This window comes from Lontra canadensis, unplaced genomic scaffold (assembly GCF_010015895.1).
Source record: "Lontra canadensis isolate GAN:19392208 unplaced genomic scaffold, GSC_riverotter_1.0 scaffold149, whole genome shotgun sequence".
NCBI classification, from domain to species: domain Eukaryota; kingdom Metazoa; phylum Chordata; class Mammalia; order Carnivora; family Mustelidae; genus Lontra; species Lontra canadensis.
In genome coordinates, this window is record NW_022631143.1 from 323,535 (window position 1) to 336,080 (window position 12,546).

At 38.2% G+C, this 12,546-nt stretch overlaps 1 pseudogene; it reads left to right on the plus strand.

Moving 5' to 3' along the window:
* The window catches only part of LOC116859174, a 67,953-nt pseudogene extending 55,892 nt beyond the window's left edge, over positions 1-12,061 (plus strand).
* The last annotated feature ends 485 nt before the right edge of the window (positions 12,062-12,546 follow it).

Below are 12,546 nucleotides of genomic sequence, written 5' to 3' on the forward strand. Positions count from 1 at the left end.
ATCCGCAAATCAATCAATGTGATACAACACATTAATAAAAGAAAAAACAGGAACCATATGATACTCTCCATAGATGCTGAAAAAGCATTTGACAAAGTACAGCATCCCTTCCTGATCAAAACTCTTAAAAGTGTAGGGATAGAGGGCACATACCTCAATATTATCAAAGCCATCTATGAAAAACCCATCGCAAATATCATTCTCAATGGAGAAAAACTGAAAGCATTTCCGCTAAGGTCAGGAACACGGCAGGGATGTCCGTTATCACCACTGCTATTCAACATAGTACTAGAAGTCCTAGCCTCAGCAATCAGACAACAAAAAGAAATTAAAGGCATCCAAATCGTCAAAGAAGAAGTCAAACTATCACTCTTCGCAGATGATATGATACTATATGTGGAAAACCCAAAAGACTCCACTCCAAAACTGCTAGAACTTGTACAGGAATTCAGTAATGTGTCAGGATATAAAATCAATGCACAGAAATCAGTCGCATTTCTCTACACCAACAATAAGACAGAAGAAAGAGAAATTAAGGAGTCCATCCCATTTACAATTGCACCCAAAACTATAAGATACCTAGGAATAAACCTAACCAAAGAGACTAAGAATCTATACACAGAAAACTATAAAGTACTCATGAAAGAAATTGAGGAAGACACAAAGAAATGGAAAAATGTTCCATGCTCCTGGATTGGAAGAATAAATATTGTGAAAATGTCTATTCTACCTAAAGCAATCTACACATTTAATGCAATTCCTATCAAAGTACCATCCATTTTTTTCAAAGAAATGGAACAAATAATCCTAAAATTTATATGGAACCAGAAAAGACCGCAAATAGCCAAAGGAATATTGAAAAAGAAAGCCAAAGTCGGTGGCATCACAATTCCGGACTTCAAGCTCTATTACAAAGCTGTCATCATCAAGACAGCATGGTACTGGCACAAAAACAGACACATAGATCAATGGAACAGAATAGAGAGCCCAGAAATAGACCCTCAACTCTATGGTCAACTAATCTTCGACAAAGCAGGAAAGAATGTCCAATGGAAAAAAGACAGCCTCTTCAATAAATGGTGTTGGGAAAATTGGACAGCCACATGCAGAAAAATGAAATTGGATCATTTCCTTACACCACACACGAAAATAGACTCAAAATGGATGAAGGACCTCAATGTGAGAAAGGAATCCATCAACATCCTTGAGGAGAACACAGGCAGCAACCTCTTCGACCTCAGCCGCAGCAACATCTTCCTAGGAACATCGCCAAAGGCAAGGGAAGCAAGGGCAAAAATGAACTATTGGGATTTTATCAAGATCAAAAGCTTTTGCACAGCAAAGGAAACAGTTAACAAAACCAAAAGACAACTGACAGAATGGGAGAAGATATTTGCAAACGACATATCAGATAAAGGGCTAGTGTCCAGAATCTATAAAGAACTTAGCAAACTCAACACCCAAAGAACAAATAATCCCATCAAGAAATGGGCAGAAGACATGAACAGACATTTCTGCAAAGAAGACAGCCAGATGGCCAACAGACACATGAAAAAGTGCTCCATATCACTCGGCATCAGGGAAATACAAATCAAAACCACAATGAGATACCACCTCACACCAGTCAGAATGGCTAAAATTAACAAGTCCGGAAATGACAGATGCTGGCGAGGATGCGGAGAAAGGGGAACCCTCCTACACTGTTGGTGGGAATGCAAGCTGGTGCAACCACTCTGGAAAACAGCATGGAGGTTCCTCAAAATGTTGAAAATAGAACTACCCTATGACCCAGCAATTACACTGCTGGGTATTTACCCTAAAGATACAAACGTAGTGATCCGAAGGGGCACGTGCACCCGAATGTTTATAGCAGCAATGTCTACAATAGCCAAACTATGGAAAGAACCTAGATGTCCATCAACAGACGAATGGATAAAGAAGATGTGGTATATATATACAATGGAATACTATGCAGCCATCAAAAGAAATGAAATCTTGCCATTTGCGACAACATGGATGGAACTAGAGGGTATCATGCTTAGCGAAATAAGTCAATCGGAGAAAGACAACTATCATATGATCTCCCTGATATGAGGGAGAGGAGATGCAACATGGGGGGGTTAATGTGGTAGGAGAAGAGTAAATGAAACAAGTTGGGATTGGGAGGGAGACAAACCATAAGTGACTCTTAATCTCACAAAACAAACTGAGGGTTGCTGGGCAGAGGGGGGTTGGGGGGGGGTTATGGACATTGGGTAGGGTATGTGCTATGGTGAGTGCTGTGAAGTTTGTAAACATGGAGATTCACAGACCTGTACCCCTGGGGGAAAAATATATATATATATATATGTTTATAAAAAATAAAATTATATATAAAAAAAATGGGGGACTAGATACTGTAAGCATAAAATAAGATGCCCATTATAAGGGAGAAGGAAGAAAATTTAAAAGAAACAATAGACATAAGTAGTTACGTAGCATTTGCTGTGACTTTACGTACACTGTTCACATTTTCTCATTTAACACTCATGACAACCCCAAGAGTAAGTGCTTATGTTGAGGAAAGCTGCAAAATGAGAGAGAAACTCTAATAATTACTTCAAAGAAAGTTTGCCCCTAGTTCTCAATTATAAACAAATATTTCAAACCTTAAGGTAACTATCTTCATAACACTGAAAAAAAAGATGAATATGGTTCATCTGTGTAGCATTATAATCAGCAGCCATGAAAACAAATAAATATACACAAATAAATGTGACAGAAAGTTGTAGTCATGTGGTCTGATGCCAATCCAAAGGTATCTGGTTCAACTTACTCAGCAAATGAAACCCTTATCCTCTGAGGATGAGCCAAGAGCGGTGGCCTGTGTGTGAGGATGGAGGGAGGAGCCTATGGGGTGGGGGCAGAACGGGGAGCTAACTCTATCTCACATCGTTTCTCAGTCCTTGCAATTCAGCCTCCTGCCTCTCCTTTCCTGGAGAATTATACCACAGCTCCAAATGTGGAACGTTTCTGAGGTTCTGGGGCTAACACTGAATTGTGGCCAATTTTCTTTCCTCCAGGCTCTTCTCTGTCACTCTCAGTTTTTCTTTGTAGACTTTTATCTTTATTTGTCTTTTAACTTCTACTTTTTTTCCCCCTGGTGTTTTGAGAGGTAACAAGCATAAACATACATGTAGACTCAATCTGCCTCACTTGACCAGAGCTCCTTTAATCCAATTCTACATCATCCGTTCACATGTTCAGTAACTGAGAAGATTAAACATACAATTATAAATCCCTGTTAGCAGTCTAAAGTCCCATGTCCAAATTTCAATATATCTCCCCATTCACAATATATATACATATATACACCAACCTCTAAACCTACCAACATCCATAAATTTAAAGATACTCCTGGCCTAAGTCCTAACCCTGTATTTGATTACTCTGTTCTCAGGTTGATTGCAACTCTGAAATATCACTATGTATCAGATAGAATCTTCATTCTGATCTTCACGTAGTTAAATGGCAGAAAATAGGTGGCAATGTTTAGACAAGTGTTTTGAGTTGTGGTCTCTTATGTCTCCGAGCGCTTAGATAATGGGACTGATCCAAAGTAAGTTCTCATTCTGGATGGACTTTTCTAACCTACTATTATAAAGTTATACCCACAATCGCCACATCGATATAAACTAACAACAAATAGACATAATGAAATATCATGAAGTCTGGTACAAAGTTGTACTGAAATGAAAATGCCATGCGTCTTCTCCATGAGGCTTTAATATCTCAGAAAAAAAAATGTACATTGGGGAAGGAAGGACATTGAATCACAGAACCGGAGAAAATGCAGCTTGAAGCAGCCTATTTCTTTTAGCTGTCAGTGAATTTTTGGTTGTTGGTTTGCTTTGTTTTACAGCTTTTCTTTGGCTCTATAAAGTATCTTGACATACTGCTTGAGACCTCTGGCTTGCTATCTATTCCATTTTCTTTTCTTTCTTTTTTTTTTTTCTTTTTTTTTTCTTTTTTTTTTTTTTAGAGTAAGTGAGATGCCATTGTGAAAGGCACTGAGGCACCACTGTTAAATTATACCCACTGTATGTGCAGACGGCTATGTAATGGGCTTCCTCCTACTACCTCATTCAGCTTTATTTCTAGCATAGAAGAGCAGTGGTGATCCCCATGCTAGGAGAGACTTGATACGTGGATACCTGGACGTTTTTCCTTATAAGGTCTAATTATTACTCTGTATTTTACAGGTTAACATTTTTACCAGCAATTCAGGTTTTCTATTTAAATGAAGCCTATGCTAAAACTTGGAACACAAGTTAATAACTTAGCATTTTGACTGACATCCGGTTGCTTAATACCTGTCAATTATTCCAATTCTTAAATATCCATTGCCTGTTCCCACACTTAGGTCTCTGTCCTAACTGTTCCACTGCCCTAAATACTCTTGTTCCAGATCTTAGGACTGATGGCTCTTCCTTATCTTTCCAGCATCCGTCTACATGTGCCTTTCTCAGAGACATCTCCTCTGATAAAGGTACCCTCTTCCCCACTACCAATTTAAATTAAAATTTAAGTTTTTGGTACCTATCACAGCTTGTTCTTCTCTTGATTATTAGTTTGCTGATATGACATAAAAAGGTAATTCAGTTTTGTCCTTGTTGTGTTTCTAGTGTCTAGAACAATGCCTGATATATTTTAAGAGGAATATCCGTGTCTCCATATTATGCAGAGAAGGGGACTTTGCCTGGCATCATCACTGTGGTAGCTTTCATACTTTGTGCAGGAACGTCCTTCATATGCATTTAGTTAACTAATGAATGACTTTACTATGTAGTTTAATGCTTAGTTATACAAGATCTTTAAAAGTAAATTACCCTAACTTTGATGTTTACCCAAGGCAAATGAAAACTTACATTAACACACAAAAAAAATTAATGTTTTTAGAGGATTTACTTATAACTGCTCAACACTGAAACAAAAATTCTGGTGAGTGGGAAAACAAACTGTGGTACCTCCATTTAGTAGCATGCTACAGAGCAATGGAAAGGAACAAAATATTGAAACACACAATAGCAGAGATGAATCTTAAACACATAATGCTAAATAAAGAAGTTGGGCTCAAAAGATTGCACACTTGATCCCACTGAGAGGATTTTCTGGAAAAGATGACACCACAGGGACACAAAATAAATCCATGATTGCTAGGCCATGGGGATGGAGGAGGAGTTTTCTATAAGGGAATTAGGGGGTGGGGTGGGTGGGTAATGATTGTAGTGGTGGTTACGTGACTAGGTGTGCTCGTCCAAATTCACAGAACTCTACTCCAAAAACAATGACTATTCCTCTGTGTACATTATACGTCGATTTTTTTTTTTTTAAGTAAAAAGGGTGAGAGATTAGAAGTCACTACAGTTCAAAGAACTATTAGGCTGTTCTCTAGCTACCTAATTATCTTCCTCCAAGTGACACTATGAAAATGTGTCCTATCATTTTAGTCCTCCAATGTCTTCCCAGCTCAGGTCTATAGAACCAACTTGAACTGCAAAACCAGTGCTTTGCTGACCTCATCTTCTACCACCCTCTCCTTCTTTCATGCCTCTAGCCAGAGGAGCCACCTTACTGATCTTCGAACATACCCAGCACCAAGGGGCCTTTGCAATTCCTGTTCTCTGCCAAGATGCTTATCTTCCTATAACCACCTTCCTTGTTCCTTTACTTCCTTCAGCTTCGCCTGCAAATATCAGCTACTAAGAGATACTTTGTATGGCTATTCTGTATAAATAATACCTCCCTCCTTGTATACTGTTTTTCTCTAAAGAAAATATTTTTTCTTTTTTTTTTTTAAGTCCGTATATCTTCATTAGGATACAAGCTTCAAGAGGCTTGAGATTATGTTTTCTTCGCCAACATTTCTCCATATTTTGAAACAATTCCTTATTTTAATGATAAAAATATATATGTGTGTGTAAAAAAATAAATGAACTAATTATCTTATGTATATATTTTGGCTGCAACTGACTAGATAATCCTTTTTTTTTTTTTTTAACTAGATACTCCTAAAACCCATCTTCTCTTCCCAAGTACACACTCTTCACTTCCCAACCTATCTGGCTTTTAGGGGTTCATATGACTAGTTCTCATCAATGGCATATAAATGGAAAAGCTACTTTACAGTATGGTTTAAGAAGCTATGATCAATTTACCTATCCTTTGCTCTTGTCTCTTACCTTTCTCTTAACCCTGCCAAATGGATGACACCTATAAATCATCAAATTACTGAAGTCATTTCCTGAAATGGAAAAGGCACAGCATGGAAAGTCTAGGTCCCTGAAGCATGTATGTCGCAGAGCCCTCCTGTACCTCCACCTACACTTGATTCTTTAACATTAAAAGAAAGAAACCTTTATTGTATAAAGCACTATACTTCTGAGTTGTTTGTTACAGCAGCTAGCATTTCTTACCCTCGCTAGAACACATGAATTTAGAATCAAAATGTGTTTCTAATCTGAGGTATACCACATCTGGGCATAGGTTATGATAAGACACTACTTCCAACATTTGTATACTAGAGACAGTAAACACTAGACACTTCATAGCATGAAAATGTTCTGCAAATCAAAAAAGAATCACGGAAAAGCAATTTATATGTTTTTAAAGAATTTCACAAATACGAATGTTATAAAGGGCCAGTTCTTTTACTTTCCTGATTTAGGGTCTCGTTTTCCAAACACCCCTTCACTAACTTCTCTTCCTGTTTATTCTCTCAACTGTTAACATTTACTTAACTAGTATATTCTCTGTACCAAGCACTGTGCTGAACAAGAAAGACAATGCCTGTTTTCAGTGGCAGTGTAGAAAGTATCAATGAAACAATCAATCATGGTGCAAAAAGTACCTTTGAAGGAGGAGGGAAGTCTACAGAATGTTATAAGAACACAGGATAGGAAACCTGCCCGATACTTCAGCGATCAGGGATGGTGTCTCAGAAGAAGTCATACTAAGCTGATACTGCAATGGTTAGGATAAATGTGGAAAGTAAACTGGATGGATGACAGGATTTGAGGGAGAGTGCTCTTTGGAGTGCAGGGCACTATGAAGGAATTGAAAGAGCTAAGAGTAAGTGGGGAGTAATGTGCTAACAGGAAAGGGGCAAGAGATATGGGATGAGCTTAAGAATAAGATCAAGTTCTGAAGAGCTCTAAAAGTTACAGAGGTGTTTGGTGTTACTGAAAGGGAAGTGAGAACTATTAAAGGGCTTAAAATGAATTAACTGGATTATATTTTCTTTTAGAAAGAGTGATTAGGCTGAATTATACGTAACAGATAATGTGAATGTGGGAATGGCATCATACTGAAGACTACTATTCCAATTCTCAAGGCAAAAGAAGATGGAAATTCCAAATGGGGAGACTGCAGTGGGGATGGAGAAAAGTTAACAAATTAGGACAATTTAAAAATGATATTGCCAGGGGGGGAAAAATTGTATTGCCAGGACCCTGCTACTGTAATTAGTTATATGCCTGAAACAAGAGGAAGAGGCAATGATTACTTCCAGTTTTCTAGAGTGGGCATACCCTGCCAACTATGGGAATTCTTCAAAATCCTCTCTCATTTTGTTTCTCTGCATTTTTCTCTTGCACTTTATTGCCTCTAAGTGAGATAATCATGTATCACTAAGTATATACTCAGCCGTGGTCACAAGCTCTATGTCTGTCTATCTGTCTAAGATATATCTTAATTATATACATTTTAACTAATGTATGTTAATATTTAAATACTTATTATATATCTATCATGTATATATACGTATATATACATATATATGTATATGTATATATGTGTGTATATATATATATGTATATATATACACACACATAATTTTCCCCTTGTCTTACTCTTTTGCCTGGGGCATCCAATAACATTTCGATAGAAGTAAGGAGTACTGGCAACCTTCCCTGTTTTAACCATAAAGTATAGTATTAGATTTTTTGAGTTGTCCTTTATCAGACTGAGGAAGTTCTTTCAGTTCCTAATTAGCTGAGAATTTTTTCATAATAAAAAGATATTAAATGTTATAATATATTTTTCTCTGTTATCCCCTTAATATGGTCAGCTACACTGAGGGACTTTTGTGTGTTAAACCAACCATTCATTCTAGGGATAATTTTTTTGGCCATGATGTAATATTTTTTGCACATATTGGTGACCTTAATTTGCTAATGTTTTGTTAACTGTCTCTGGATCTATACTTATGAGGGATACTGAACTTTGGGTTTTTTTTTTTTTATCTTTCTACCATAAAGAGTTTAAAAAGTGGACAATATATATGAAGTAACTGTTCTAAAATATTAGCCATTAGGAATTCCTTAAAATAAGGTCAACACATAAAATGAGTCCTTTGAGGACCCCAGATAACTTCTTAGAAACATTTTTCCTGACCCTTGTGTAGGGAGAGGCATTCTAAGCAGAGCAGAGATGCCTTACTAAATTAAGGACGAAGAAGTAAACTTTCAAAGAGGCTGAGGCTTCAAGGGAGAGATGGATGGGTAAGAACAAAGTGGCATATATCTGCATACTCTTGTATCTTTTACTAAGTATAAGACATGCAAGTTTAAAGTCCAGCTGAAAAACTGGTTTTTAGTAACACTCTACATGCTTCTCTATTTACAAATTATTTGTAATAATGATGATTCAACCTTGGGTTGTAGGTACTTGACCCAAAATGATGAGTTGAAAACTATAAAATTTACTCAATTGCTCAATGTTTTCATAAACTCAACAATTTTATTTTCCCACTGAATTGGTAGTTTCTTTTATTCGAGAAGAAACAGAAGACTGGCCTCCAGAAACATGTTATTTCAACAAGAGGATAGATGAAATGATTAGGCATGGCATGGTTCTTTTCCATTTTTAATTTTGGTGATGATTGCTGGCAGAAGGCGAGCAATATGTAGCCTCCACCTCAGGTGTGCAAGCATATTGCAATTAAGGGAAGCTACTCTTACTCACCCAGGGGGAAAGTGATTGATCAAAGCGTCTAGTGATTTATGTCCAGCGTAAACTACAATTCCCTGCCCCAAATACCAAGATCTATTTAGTAAAAAGAGGGTATCATTAAAACCAAGATACCTATTATTCAGAAAGTGTGGTCTAAGGGAAGGTAAATGACATAATTATTCTCCAACAGGTAAACAAATTCAGTGGCTTCTCCACATCCACTCTTATTATAAATAATTGTACCAATTAGTGTTATCCAAACGCTGTGCGAAGCTAATTTGAAGCAATGCAAGTAAGATTATTTTTTCTACTTGGTGAAATAAATCCGAGTCAGGCAAGGAAGGGGCTCATGGCAGAGCAAAGAGATGCAGATGGAAAACCAACTTGAAAAGTACATAACCAAATTAGGTCGACAGGAAGAAGAGTATGAGCTAGACGCAAGTCACACCAATTACCATTATTGTCATCAATATTTGATATTGAGCAACAATGAACAATGACCCAAGAACATGAGTTAATTTGGCTGGGAATCAATCCCAAGATGTGGGACTTCCCTAATTGTAGAGTGTAGAACAATAATAATAATGAAGGAATAACCACAGTGTGCTTCTCATGTTGGCAGTGTTTGTTGTGTTTTGAAATGGCGTTTAATGTCTAGTGTATTCTTTTAGCTTTATGTTGACAGTATAACATGGTTCAAAAGCTTATGTTCTGAAGCCAGACTGCTTGGAGGTTCAGTGTGGGCTCTGAAACTTAACCTCAGGGAGCCTCAATGTTCTCAGCTGTGAAATATGGGCTAATTAGGGAACATACATTTTAGATGTTTAAGATGAAAATCAATGAGGATGTGGGCAGATTAAATAACCAGATAAAGTTCTTGGAGCTGGCTGGTGATGGAACTGGGATGCAAAGCACACGGTCAGCTTCAAGAGTCTGTGCTAACGACTACCAGGTATAGCTCTACCCTTTCAGGAGTTTGGAGCAATTTAGCAAACCCATGCATGCATGTGGGGCATTTAGTCTGCTGTTTGGTGTGCGGCATTCAATGACTAGTGGCTAAAAGGAAGAGGAGGAGGAATCAGAAGACAATGAGGTAGAAGAAACAGACCACTATCATCAGATTAGGGCAGGGAGTTACACACATTTAGTGTAAAAGGTGAGATAATAAATGTAAATATTGTAGGTGTTTTGGTTCTCTCTCAAATACTCAATTCCGCCACTGTCGTCTAATCAAGTAGTCACCTATAGTACAAAGATGAGTGGGTGTGTTCTGATGAGATTCTAGTTACAAGTACTGGGCAGCATTTGTCTCTTGGGCCAGAGTTTAGCACTTGGATCAGAGACTTTATACGATTTATAAATTTATATGCAGACAGATTTATATGCTATCTTTTTTGTTTTTCCTTCAGCTTTTTAAAGGTATAATTGACAAATACTGAAAACAGTTCTTTGATAAAGTCCGGTATTCTTTTCACTCTATCCCAAGTGCTTCACTCTTGCTTCTACATCCTTGGGAACCATGAGTTCGTGTGACCTCTAGGCTCTTTCCAGGAATGATGGCTGAAGATTATATGTTGCAGTCCCAGTACATTATCTGAAGATGATTTAGTGATTCTCAACCAGAAAAAAAGTTAAGCAATTAAATATCAATTCTAGGCATGGCTTAGACCATGGCAAAAAACATACCTGGGAAACCACATTCTCTGTTCATATCAGAATTATGTATTTGTTCAAAGGGAGAATACATATTTTTTACCTGAAACCCTTTACATTTTTCAGCCACTGGCTGCTAGGTGATGTTTGTAGTAGGGTGAACATATATCCTTCCTTGCCTGTGAAAGCCCCACTATTATTCTGGTTGTTTCTGTCCAGTTGTTACCAGCATCCTATTTCACTTTTCTAGAAGGGTCTCCATTTGGATGAAAAATGATGTGGGCCACCTTTTAATAGGAGGGAGACGCCAATTCTCTGGATTTCTACTTGCTTTGGAAGCTACACAATCTTTCCCCTGTCTACCAAGGGATGGAAAACCATTCTCATTTAATACTACTTCTGTTTTAGCAAATATTTATTGAATCCCTCTATATGCCATGTGTAGTGAAAGCCACTGAAGAGAAAATGCTCTCTCAGAAGGTAACAGTTTATTTGGAGGCAGATCATCTGTGAAAGTTTATGTGAACTCACTCTCTGTCTGAAATCTTTAAATCGCACAGGCACGGCCTATCTTTCTGTATATTCCCTCCCCATGAATCAAAGCTGCATGAGAACAGTGGCCGGGTGCACACTTTTACCCCTATTACCAGCATGCCGTCATGCTTGCTGTGTTCTAAGTGAGCCCTAAGTGAATACTCGTGGAGTGAGTAACACAGCACGAGTTAAACTTTTCCTCATTAAGCATCAATATCCTTTTGTTCCACGTTGCACCGGCAGGGAAATGAATTACTACGCAGAATTTAAAAGGTTTGTATGAGCGCTGCAAACACACACCTTCACACTGGCTGCCTATTACTTATGGAGGGCTGACTGTATGCCAGGCCCTAAATTGAACTTTTACATATTCCAAGGTACTTAATCCTCACAACCACTCCGTGAGGTGGGGCAATTATCTTCTCTATTTTGGGGATAATAAAGCTGTAGTGCAAAGAACTTAGGAAATTTACATAAGGTAGCGTAGCCTGTTAGCAATGGAAACAGAACTCCACCCCACACCTGATTCGCACAAACACTGATGTACCACAAAAGCTGCTAGCCATCATGCAAGTGAGATACATCAAAACTCAGTGGCAGTCTTGACTAAACTGCCTGATTTAGCACTACTAGTATCGCTGCTATAAACACTGCAAGGACCACACTTGTATTAAAAACATTAATTTGTGGTTTATCCAAAATTCAAATGCAACGGGGTGTGCTAAATCTGGCAACGTTACCTGTTTCTGATGCTGTGCAGGATATCCGCACGGGGAAAGCAGAAAGAGGCCTTAATTCAGTTCTCGTATCAGTTGTTCGATCCCCCATCCCTGAGTTCACGGTTCTGGATATAGAGAGAGAAAAGAGAAAATATTCCTCGTGAAATTATGACAAAGTACAAGGAGAACACTGTTTATCTTCCATCCAAGCTCTAATGAATTATATCTCAGCCCAGAACTGCCAAGTACCGAAAGGTCCCTGGGACAGTCAGCATTGTATTGGGCCTGGAAGTTCCCCCATGGCATAAATTCATCCCCAAGGAGAATTCCTCTAGCTCTCTTTTCATGGTGATGAGATACAGTGTAGAGCCCAGCTGTGCAAGTGAACTACAATATAAATTTACCTAGGGCCACAGGCAGGTGGGCTGGGTACCAGCTGGAAGCTTGATTTTATGCTGGCTACTATGAAAACTATGAGAAAAGCCCAAGACCATCCCCACACTTAAGGATCCTGCCATCACCTTGCAGAAGACATGCTTAGCACCTAGACATGATTAAAACAATTACGGGGAAAACTCCAAAACTTTTTATGTAGAGAGAATTTGTCAAGTTTCTGGCCCCCAGGGTTCTAACTCCAACTTCCTGAGAG